This window comes from Salvia splendens, chromosome 4, assembly GCF_004379255.2.
Source record: "Salvia splendens isolate huo1 chromosome 4, SspV2, whole genome shotgun sequence".
Classification (NCBI taxonomy): domain Eukaryota; kingdom Viridiplantae; phylum Streptophyta; class Magnoliopsida; order Lamiales; family Lamiaceae; genus Salvia; species Salvia splendens.
Window position 1 is genome coordinate 29,375,545 of NC_056035.1, and position 12,593 is coordinate 29,388,137.

Here is a 12,593-nt window from a genome sequence, read left to right on the forward strand (position 1 = left end):
CTTGTGGACAAGGCACAATCGGCGTTCATACCGGGGAGACACATCATGGACAACATCCACCTCGCCCAAGAGCTCATGCGAGGGTATGCGGACAAGAAGAATGCACCTAAGTGTACGGTCAAGATCGATCTCCGAAAGGCGTATGACACTGTGGATTGGGAGTTCCTCAGGGCCATCCTACACGGGTTGAACTTACACCCGGAGTTCATCTTTTGGGTGATGCAGTGCGTCACAACGCCCAGGTTTTCGATCGCGATCAACAGGAGCCCGCACGGATTCTTCCCCGACAAAAGGAATATTTATCTTTTGCATGGAATATTTATCTCGTCTGCTTGCAGCTAGAACGACGAACACTAACTTTAATTTCCATGCAAAATGTGCGGGAGAAAAGATTACTCACTTGGCCTTTGCAGATGACCTTATGCTTTTTAGTAGGGGCGACTACATGTCCATGGAGATCTTGGCAGATGCTATGGAGGAGTTCTCGGGCTGCTCTGGATTGGAGATCAACAAGGACAAGTCTAACCTTTTTTCAGGTGGCAAGCTGCCAACAGGGGATTTGGAGGAGATCAAGAGCATTTTTGGCTTCCCGTTGGGTTTCTTGCCGGTGAAGTACTTGGGAGTTCCCCTCGCGTCGAGCAAGCTCAACATCATGCATTACTCGCCGTTGATTGACAAGATCGCATCCCTCACCAAAAAAATGGACAAGTAAGAATCTTTCGTATGCCGGTAAATCTGAACTTGTGCGCTCTGCTTTGCAGGGAGTCGAGTGTTACTGGCTACAAGTCTTCCCCCTGCCAGTAAACGTGAGGGACCGGATCATCTCTATCAGCCGTTAGTTCCTTTGGGGTACGAAGTATCCCCCGGTGTCTTGGAAGGATCTCTGCCTACCGAAGGATGAAGGGGGACTCGGCTTTCGGGACCTTGGGGCGTGGACCAAGGCTCTACTTGCACGGAACTTGTGGAACATTCACGTGAAGAAGGATTCATTGTGGATCAAATGGATCCATAGTGAGTTTCTGAAGAACCAAACGCTTTAGGAATGGAATGCAAGATCGCGGGACTCACCACTCTTCAAGAGGCTGCTCGAAATCCGAGACGAGTTACTGACCGACCGGCCGAGAAGAGAAGTGGAGAAGATGTTGGGACAGTGGTACGGGAGCACGGGAGTGGTCGAGGCGTACGAGTGGTTCACACCGAAAGGTGAAAGGCGACTATGGCACCGTTTCGTGTGGAAGGACTTTGTCCCGCCAAAGTACTCCTTCACTACTTGGCAAGCACTCAGAGGACGACTTCCCACGAGGGACAGACTGGGCTACCAAAACATCGACCAACACTGCCCCATGTGCATGGCGCATACGGAGTCCGTGGACCATCTTTTCTTCAAACTTTTTCAATCATTTTATGTCAGATCATCTTTCTTTCTCTAAAACTTTTAGAAAGTAGTTTAAAATTAAAAATAAAGAAATGTAAAGAAATGTAGGTTGGAAAGTTAATGGAATATGACTATATGAGGTTCACTTTTTTATATATTAGTTTTATAATAGAATGTGAGTGAAATAAGTTAATGGAATATGAGACCTAATTACCATTTATGGTAAAAGTGAAATGTGACTCTTATTAGAGGCTTGACCGAAATGGCAAAATGTGGCTCTTATCATGAGACGAAGGGAGTATTTATTTAAATTTTACGTATTTTGAATTTGTGCTTATTTAAAACTTCGGGTTAAGATTGTAACACCCGTCCTTTTTGAGCGATAGTCGATCAAATATCGCATTGCATTAGTTGTTTTTCTAGTTTGTTCATGTTTTAAAACGTGCGCGATCTTGATAATCATAAAGAAGATGTTTAATAGTTTTTGCTAAATGCGGTATAAAAATCTATGAGTTCTTTTAACACAAAGTTCAAGTAGAATTTGCAAAGTCCTATGTTATTACAATTCGAATATCGATAATACAAAAAAAAGAGGAGATGCGCCCTCCGGACCTTGCTCGATGGTCACGCCTTATACCCCGCACGGGCTTAACTCAGTTGGTTCCTGGGTGGTAGATTGTCCCTAAGCAGACAGGATCGAATGCTGGCAGCCGCAGTGTGGGAGTTTCACCACTGTGGTGGCTCCTTGTGTGCTGGTTACCAGTGTAAGTTCCTCCCACCTAATGGGCCGCTGAGGTACCGTGTTTGAACCCCTCCATAGCGATGTCGGGCCGGGTTATGGGGGCGCCTGGGGTGAGCGAATCACCTTTTGTCCCTAAGGATAAGAAGCATGTTAAATCAAGACGAGACATTAGACAAAATCACATCATATCAAACACGTTTTCCAAACGATGTACTTGATAGTCGTCTTTTCAGGCAAAAAGATGTAATATTCTTGCCATTTTTGGTATATTGAATTATTGATTTCCCAACTTGCCTCATTTGGTAAAAAGTCCATAACCTTTGGACAACACCTCTCCCCTCATGCATAAAAGTTAACCATGTAAACCCCTCTACCCTTTTGTTCCTTCACAAAAAATTCTCCAAACAAAATTCTATCAAAATGAGGATGCATGTAAGTGTTTGAAGAAGAGGAGTCCAATTTCCTACTCACTACCCTTCTTCTCCTCCTTTTCTCAAGGTAAATTCTCCTAATAACTATGTTGCTACATAGCCACTTTCATACTACATTCAAAGAATGAACACTTAGAATTTGGTAAGCATCTAGACTTTTCTTTTTACAACAGCCACAATCAAAAGCTTAACTCTCTTTCCTTTCTTTCAAGATTAAGCATGAAAGCTTTAACACTTTAGTCAGGTTAATATCGATCATGAATCGAGATATTAGAACTTAGCTTTTAGTGAACTTTGAAGAACACCGGGCTGCCCGAACGGTGCCTACACCGTGGCTTCCGGACAGCCACCGCTGCTGCGTTCGGCAGCCACACACGCTGCTGCTGCTGTCACTCGGCGGCAGCCATACACGCCGAACTCATGCGGCTGCTGCCACACACTCACACGCTCGGCAGCCGCTGCCCCGTGAAATTCATGCTGCACTCGGCGTGCCGGTGCCTGAAAAATTAACCGAGAGAGGGGATGTGAGTGTATGTTCGTGTAGTTTGTTCATGTGTTGTGTGTGTGCGCGCTAAGCTTGAAGTAAGAAGTTGTGGGTGACGAAAGAGAGAGAGAGACGTGAGATGTTGGGGAAGGAAGAAAGAGGCGTTCCTTTTCAAAAGTTGATTCTTTTCTTTTTGCTTAGTTGGTACAATTAGGGCTCCCCACTTTGGGCCTCCTTTTGAGTTTATTTGATTAGGTGTTGGGCTTCCCCTTGGGCCTGTAGAAGAGATGGGCTGGTCTAATTTTACTAAGATTGAGACTTAAAGTTTTGGCGCGAAAGATCGAAGGATGATGGAGACGACGTGTAAAGTTCACGGAATTTAATTAAGTCTTCCCAAAATAATTAATTTAAAGAAATGCTATTAGTTAAATCCCCTGATTTAATTAATAAGCAAGTTTCCGGATTTTTTTTCTAAAGATGAACGAAGGATAAAAGGATTTAATTAGGGGCATGCATTCATGTTAAAGTATAAGAATTTCTTGAGTCTAATTAGTATGTTGTTTGTTTTCAAAAGGCTATTTTCGCAAGTTAAGGGCGGAGTAATGAAAAATTCAAGTTAAGGAACTTTAAACGAACGAGGTGAGCTTTCTAACTTATGAATTAATGTGGCTTTGTGAATTATGTTCCGAGTCTATTTTTATAGTGATAGTGATGTTGTGTGTGAGCTTTTCTATCCTACATTATTTGTGGATGAAAATATAAATGCTATGAATGATTTATGAAATGATGTTTATTTAAAATCACACTTTCATTTCTTTCAAAGTATTGTCACTGCCATAAATGTTTTTGTTTTGTCGAGATGCCTATCTGTTTAGCCATGCCAAAATGAATGAATGAATGAATGGAATGATTACGAAGTCCAATAGGATTGAAAATCCTATTCGAGTAGTGTGCACAAAAGGAATGGACCGTGTCATCAAGAGGGTTGGTCGGTCAATGTGTCGTGGAAGGTGACCACCTTCCCGTCACTAAAGGAATACAAATATGGAAGATTGATGGAAAGAACTTAGACTGCAGTCGAACTTTAAGCTCACAAAGAACTTAGTAAGCTAGGGCCTTTAAGATAAAATCCCGAGTGTTACTGTGATGGCATGACAATAAATCTTTTATGTATATGTGTCTCTTTTGACAAAGTGTTCATTGAGTACTCTCTTACTCAACCCTGCATGTATTTCTAAATGTGCAGGTTGAGCCGTGGATGAAGTGGTGCTGAGTGAGTTAGTTGAATTTCCCTATCATTGTAGGACCCTCGAAGGCATATGTCTCCATACATATTGTCGCGTCCAAACCTTCTTCCGTTGTGCACTTTATTCATGTTTTGTGATAGACTTTTTTATGAGAACTATGATACGAATATGTAGTACTAGTTAATGAAATCTTTTTAGAGTCTGTATGGCCATGCAAGTTACTTGGAAATCTTAATACCTGTTGTAATCAAATGGATGTTTGGTTGACGATTGGTTTCCCTTTTTATTTCCCTCTTATTCCCTCTTTATTGTTATGATTTATGAGCTTTACTATTCTTAGTAAAGTGCGGTCGTGACAAAGATGGAATTTGACTTAATACGAGTGAAATTAAAAATAGACTAATTTTATTAAAGTACTAAGGATATAGTCCTAGTTATACACCTAGATACTCATAAATCTTGGCCTATTTTACTGTGAGATAGTTGTATAAGCCTCTTCCTTGATTTGATACTCGAATTATAGAACATGAATAATTTTATATCTATTTTAAAATTAGAACTTCAAAACTTATCAGTTAGCAGAACAAAATGTATCAGTCTGTAGTACACAAAACATATGGAACAACTGATATATCAAATGATATATATTGTATTTCCAATTGATAAGTTCTCAACTGAATCACTCCCTCAATTATATGCATAAAGAAATTGTTATAGTTGAATCCATGTCAGTATTGTTGAATTAATTATGCATTTTCGAGCTCTTAACAAGTAGTCTCTTCCTTCTTTTTAATTGAAACATTTTTTCTCAAGATGTTTTGGATGATTGAGTCATTTTTGCGCAAAATACATTTTCTTAATCTCGATAACAAAAAAAAAACAACTTAGTTAACAAAGAACAAAAGGACCACCACACCCAAATATATTTAATTTTAAATTGTTTAGCTGATATACTTTTTATTAGCACTAAATAAACCTGCAAGTATATAGAGTATATATAGTATCGCTAAAGGTCAGTATCAGATATCGAACAAAGGGAAAACAAACAAAAATTGTCTACCTTCTACTAAGCTTTTTTTTATTATTTGGAAAACCAAAAGTTTTGGGATTTTTCAAAATAAAAACAAAAGTAAACAACTAATGCAGATAAAACATATGAGATAAGGAAATTTCAGGGACGTGCTTTCACTATTATGGTTATACAAGTTCCAACTACAACACCCTATTATAGTTCATACTTTGATAGAAGTCATATAAGTTTTTCCCATGCGGCCCAAGCATAGATTACATACACTAGGGGCGTCAATCCTAGATTTGTAACTCCATAAAACTCCTAAGTCCCTTAAAAAGTCCTCACTCTCAATTAACAATGCCGTTTTAAAGGAAGCTAATTGTATTGCCAACTAAGCTCTTCTAACTCGCGAACCTCCTCTCACGATTATGTAACAAGTCAATAAATCATCACAGAATGTCTCACTCAAACGTGAAGCAGTTATCCAACACTTAGAATAGGAACAAGGTATGAACAAAACAGATATTAAATAAATATGAATTGTATAACCAAAAGGCGTTACTAACACATCCCTAGAATTCTATGAGTTTAGTTACACATGATGGAATAATCTAAAAACATAGTTTGTAAGGAAATCATAAAGAACATAAGAACTAAAGCAAATAAAACTCAAAGGTTGAATCCTTGTAGCCTTGATCTTCTCTTGATTCCTTCTTCAAAACCCTTGAGCAATGTAGAACTCTCAAATATTTCTCTCTCAAGAATTATGGAGCAAAAAGAAGATCTCTCATGATGAAGCTTGAGGGGGTATATATAGTTGCAAATTCGTGCACCCTTAATTAAGGAAAAAAGGCAGCAAAGTATGGTAAATTTTGGGACAAAAGTAGGTCAAATATGTGCGTCGCGTTTTCCCAGCGAACCGCTGCACAATCTTCTGCGGTCGCTGGCGAGTGATCTGTAGCCTCTGTCTCTTGATCAGCGGTCGCTAGCAATCATCCGTAGCTACTGGAACTTATGGAGCGGTCGTTGCGCGTACCCCAACGGTAGCTGGGCGTGTTCTTTGTTTCAGCACAACTTTCCCGGAGCGGACCGCTATCTGTTCATCGGTCGATGTCGGCCAGCGGTAGCTGGCTGTGTTGCAGCAGACCGCTAGACGTCTTAAAAGTTCCAGATTTCCAACTTCGACTTTTAGCTATTTTTTTAAACTCTATTTTACACATTTCTTACAAAACACATCAAAATACCAAAATAGATAAAATATGCAAAATATGGACATGAAATGCAATTTTGACATTCAAAACAGACCAAATAAATGCCTTAAAATAGTGTAAAATCAGAGAGTATCAATAGCATTTGAATATTTTAATGAGAAGATAGGAGAGAGAGAGATTTAATTCCAAATATAGAAAGTGGACATCTTGAATGGAACAAACTAAAAAGGAAATGTGAACATTTTGAATGGGACGGAGGGAGTGCTGAATATGATATTTTTCTTATAGTTTGAGTAACTAAAATGATATTTTTCACTTCACTTTTTCAATCATTTTATGTCAGATCTTTCTCTTTGTCTCTCTAAAACTTTTAGAAAGTAAAATATTAGAATTAAAGAAATGTGAGTTGGAAAAGTTAGTAAAATATGATGTCCACTTTTTTATATATTAGTTTTATAATAGAATGTGACTGAAATGAGTTAATGGAATATGAGACCTAATTATCATTTATGTTAAAAGTGAAATGTGACTCTTATTAGGGGCCAGACCGAAATGGCAAAATGTGACTCTTATCATGAGACGAAGGGAGTGTTTATTTAAATTTAGGGTATTTTGAATTTGTGCTTATTTAAAACTGCAGGTTATGATAGAATTTGACTTAATTAAATTAGTTTTGTTTATATTTATCACAAAATATTATTCTCTTTTTCATTCGAAATGACCACTTTTATTAATGCCACAAGATTTTGGTAGAGTTGTTAAATAATACTCCTTTAATAAAATAGAGAAAAAAAATATAATTGAATAGTTAAATAAGAAAACAGAAAAAATTCTAAAAAGAAAACATATTGATTGGGTCACATTAAAAAAAATGAACATCATAAATAGGAAGGTGGAGCATTAATTAAAAATTTGGGCTTAATATGACTTAGACAGCTTTGGGTTGTATAATATTTTTTTTTCTCAAAACACTATTGGTTAGGCGATCCCCGTGGCGGACGCAGGATTTCGATTTTGGGGATTCAAATTGCTATTAACAATTACAAAATATTTTTCGGTATTTATCTAACGATGAATAATAGTGTGATACGAGTCTTGTTTAAGTTATTGAGATATTTTAGGGATTATCATATATTTTTTGTATCCACACATATTATAAATATGCGTGGAGTCTTCCATAATATTTAATCAATCAATATATGAAATCATTTATTTGGCTCAGTTAATTGTGCATCAAGAAACTATCTCCCACGCTGCCAACAAGAATCTCTCTCGCGCCCAGCAACCCCTTCGCCGAATGTCTTCGCCGACCCAATTCTCTTGGGCGCTCGACGACTTCGACCTGTGTTTCTTGATTGTGTGGAATCCGATCGTTAAGGAAGGTTAACCCTTAACAACTGATGCTTTCATCCTGTGTTCATTCTTCATCTTCTTCATCCATAACCCAAATCTTGATTGTATCTTCTTCACCAAAAAAAAAGTACCACCGATCACCTCCCACTGCCGAGCTTCACCGCCGCCATTCAACGTCATCATGTCACGCAACTACACCGGATTGGGGCGTTATGAACAACTGTTCGATCAATTGGATACCGCTTTCTCCAAGTTGGAATCACGTTGGGAAGCAATCGATCGACGTGTGACAAAATTACAGGCATCAAAAGCAGCGTATCGACGTTACTCGTCAAACTACGATACTGATCCCTATCAGCAACCTACTCGTTTTTGCCCCTGCCACGAACAGCCTCCCGGCTGGCCGCCACCGCAATGCTCACCCCCACGTTGCTGGCCCGCACAGCGGCATCGACACGCCTACGAGAAGCAGCAGTAGACACACGCCTATAGGCAGCAACACGAACATGTTGCTGCACATTTGGAGCCCCTCAATCGGTTTAGCAATTCCTAACCTCGACATCAATCAAATCCAACACTGGTCTTTGAGCATTCGCCGTAGACCTGCACGCTTTCAGACGCGGCGCAGCAAAATCCCGAAGCTGAATACTATGTGAGGCAATCTGACTACCTGCCCCCTCATCCGCCATATACGGACTCATATGGGCAGCCACAAAATTCATTTACCCGGTATAATTTGTGGCAGCCAGGGTTCCCTCTCCCTGACCGAACGCTGCATCCACCGACACCGCGATCGCCTTCCTACCGGAGTTCAGCCCCGCCATGTACAGCCTCAGCGGATTCCCCGGCAGCCACAACCCAAAGTCGGTCCTGCCACGAGCAGCCCATTGTTGTGCTGCAGCCGCTGCTCAGTCTGACAAGTCTCCAACGCTCAGCAATACCACCGATGGCCTCTACTGCTGTCCCACTTCCCTCCTCGCATCTACCAAGCACCCGCCAGACTACGCAGCTTGTTTCTTGTGAAGAGATGCACTTGGGAGTTGAAGGTGATTCACAAGTGTTAAATCAAGGGGACTTGCGCTCAACGGGATGAAATTAGTAGATATAGAATGGTGTTATGAAACCGAATTGATTCCCAGCCACCATTCTTCAAGCCTTGATCAAGTATTGGATGCTCATTACAAAGTGGAAAAAAATAATTCCTTGAAACAGATGGGTAGTTTTCTTGATAAGGTTGATAAATCAAAATCATCTCTATTAGATGATGATTATGACAATAAGGCCACTTTTGATGATGATGTGTTAATAGAGATGGAGCATCAATCTGTGAAGGTGAACGATGATGTGGATTTGAATTTGGAGAAAGAGGGAGATTCATCTTCATCACCATCATGTGTTGATAATAGTTCACAACAGAGGTGTTGGGGTTCAGATGTTGAAGATGACGTTGATGGAGTAGATGTTTCGTCCCAACAACATAATTTGGTACAGCCGATGACGATGGAGCTCGAGAGCTGCGAAATCGGATGTCTTCCAACGATATCTGAGGACTCTGTAACTCCTAAGATGATTGAAAATTTGAGGCCTCATAAAATTAATCACACGATTATGTTCAAGGATGTGATGGATGGAATCCAGAGATTCTACAAGAGCTATACAAAAGAAATGAGAAAACAGGACATCTTGAATTACCGGGCGTCACATGCTGCTATTTGTTTCTTGCAACTGAAGGAAACTAAGCCATTCACAGCAGGCAAAACAAGGGCTGACTCTGTTTTGCCGAGATTCTTGGCTGGGAAAGGGCGCCGAGATTTGGAGGTGGTGTATGTAGTCGCGTTCGATCCAGGAGGGAAAGTTTCAATGCTTTTGTTATCATCAACTTTGTCTGTTGTTCTATGGTTCCCACCTTGAGGACAAGGTGGATTTCAACCGAGGGGGAGTTGATACGAGTCTTGTTTAAGTTGTTGAGATATTTTAGGGATTATCATATCTTTTTTGTATCCACACATATTTATAATATGTGTGGAGTCTTCCATAATATTTAATCAATCAATATATGAAATCATTTATTTGGCTCAATTAATTGTGCATCATGAAACTATCTCCCACGCTGCCGACGAGAATCTCTCTCGCGCCCAACAATTCCTTCGCCGACCCAATCCTCTTGGGCGCTCGACGACTTCGGCATGTGTTTCTTGATTGTGTGGAATCCGATCGTTAAGGAAGGTTAACCCTTAACATAGTGGTATGAGTGGTAAGGAAATTATGATACATATACATATACATTATAGTGAATGACAAATTGAAGTGAAGAACAAATGTTCAAGTGAAGAACAGAACCAAAGAAGTTTAAAAATCCGATATAAAAATTGTGCCCCTTTTGGTGAACGTTCTCACTTCCTAGTAAAGCTTTGAAGCATTGTGCTTTATTGAGCTTTTGAAGTTTTATTTTCTTCACACTGAAGAATTTATTGAGAATCATTTGTTAGGAAAAATAAGTATTCAAAAGCTTCTGAAAAATACTTAAGTACAATAAAAGTTAATAAGACATCATTAAATTACAAGTACAAGAGCTTAATAGTAGAACCAAATATGCTTTATTCAATCATGTAATTTTCCACGTGTACTTAATAATTGATTATATTAAGCATAACTAGAGTGCACTATGCAGATATCTTAAGAATGCAACCAAAATGTAAATATTTAACATGAATTTTTATTTCCATCTACAATATTCATCAAATATGAGATATATAGTAAGCCAATTTTCTCGCAAGGAGAATTGATTTTAAGTGAAATATGAATGATCAAGTAAAATATGCATATAATCAAATAATGTTATACAATTATATTAGTTTTTAATTGATTCTCGTCTGATGAAAATTTTAGCAACCATTGATAAGATGTGTATTTTATTAAAAATGCGAACTTAGTTACAATAAGATGTTTCTTTTATACAAGTCAGCAATGCTAAAACTGCTCATGTTTCTTATATTAAAACAAGGCCCAATTCGTTTTTAGATATTGGCCCAACATTTAGCCCAAGCTTAAGTCTTCTTTTTAGCTTAATTCTTATCCTTGTTTGAAAATGCAATCCGCTCCTCATCTTAAAACTGTCAAAGTAAAGCTGCAAAATAAGATAGGAGATGACTAATTAAATGACAACTTAGTAGTATACAACCAAGAGAAATATTTGCTACTTATTTTAATGAAAAGATTTTAATTCGTTTTCAAGATATGGATAATGGTAGAAATCAACAGCCGAGCATAATAATACTATAATATTACTTCAACTATAGTGTATATTTTTTAGTAATTATTATTTAAATGTTTTATTTATTTATTAAAATTTAACTTTGTTCATACCCTCGAATTAAGCATCCACAATAGGGCGGACGTCCCAATAGCATAGCACACGGACATTCCAAAAACACCTTCTGTCATGTCATAAGGACATCTCACTGCACTGTCACGTTATAAGGACTTTCCACTGCACAATAATAGCCTAGTGCACTAGGACATCCCAATAGTCTAGCACAATAATAACCAAAAATCGAAAAATGGGGACGTCCGTCCGAAAAGGGGACGGACGTTCGCCTTTTAGGACGGAAAACATCTCGTCCGCCCCGAATGTCCGTGAGCCGCTAGGCGGTCGCACGTCCGCCGCGACCGAGCGGTTGCGACATCCGCTATTGCGGATGCTCTTAGGATTTAAGGTTCTTGCTAATGTATCACTTTTCTTAATAAAATACTTTGATGCCTGAAGGTGAAGATTTTCAAAATTCTCTCGGTGCACGCATCTCTTTTCATTCTAAATCAATGTTCACTTCAATACTGTTGTCAAAACATATTTCCAATTTGTATATTAAAGTTGCCGAAAATTGAATAAAGAAGAAAAGACAAATAGCTACAGTATTTCTTTGTCCTCAATAATTGTAATCAAAATCAGCCAATCAACGAACTTACGCAATAAGAACAACTATTCATGTTATAAGATAAGTCAGCATGGGGGATTATAAATTTGTAATAGTAATATTATAATTAGAGTTTATTAACGTTTATAGTTATTTATACTATATAATATTATCTCTCTGTAGTATAAAAGTAGAGATTTCGGGGACGATACAAATTTTAGTATTGAATTAATAAGAGAGAAATGTAAAAAAAATGATTGAAATATTAATTATTAGTGAATAATTAAGATTCGATCTCACAAGTACAAATTTACCAAAAATAAAAATAGAGTAATTTTATACACCTCAAATTATTTAGGTACTGAGGATATAGTACTAGTTATACACCTAGGTACTCATAAATCTTGGCCTATTTTACAGCGAGATAATTGTACAAGCCTCATCCTGATTTGATACTCAAATTATAGAACATGAATCATTTTATATCTATTTTAAAATTAGAACTTCAAAACTTATCGATTAGCAGCACAAACGTATCAGTATGTAGTACACAAAACATATCAGTTATTCAAATATAATTTATGCTACCAAATGATATACTCTCTCCGTCGTCCCAAGGAAGATTGACCTATTTCTTGGGCGACATGGAATTTTATGTAGTTTTGTTTTGTGTGTAAGTGGAAAAAGTAAAGTAAGAGAGAAAGAATAAAGTAGAGATAAAGATGTTTCCATTTTTAGTAATGGATCATCTTGATTGGGACAAACCCAAAAAGGAAAGTGAGTCATCTTTAGTGGGACGGATGAAGTAGTGTATATTGTATTTC

The 12,593-nt window shown here is 38.2% G+C and overlaps 1 long non-coding RNA gene across 1 annotated transcript; it reads left to right on the forward strand.

Moving 5' to 3' along the window:
* The first annotated feature begins 2,192 nt into the window (after positions 1-2,192).
* On the forward strand, positions 2,193-4,470 carry LOC121800373. Its single transcript, XR_006050487.1, has 3 exons — positions 2,193-2,615; positions 3,607-3,671; positions 4,279-4,470. It is a non-coding gene; the product is annotated as an uncharacterized LOC121800373 (long non-coding RNA).
* Positions 4,471-12,593: the final 8,123 nt, after the last annotated feature.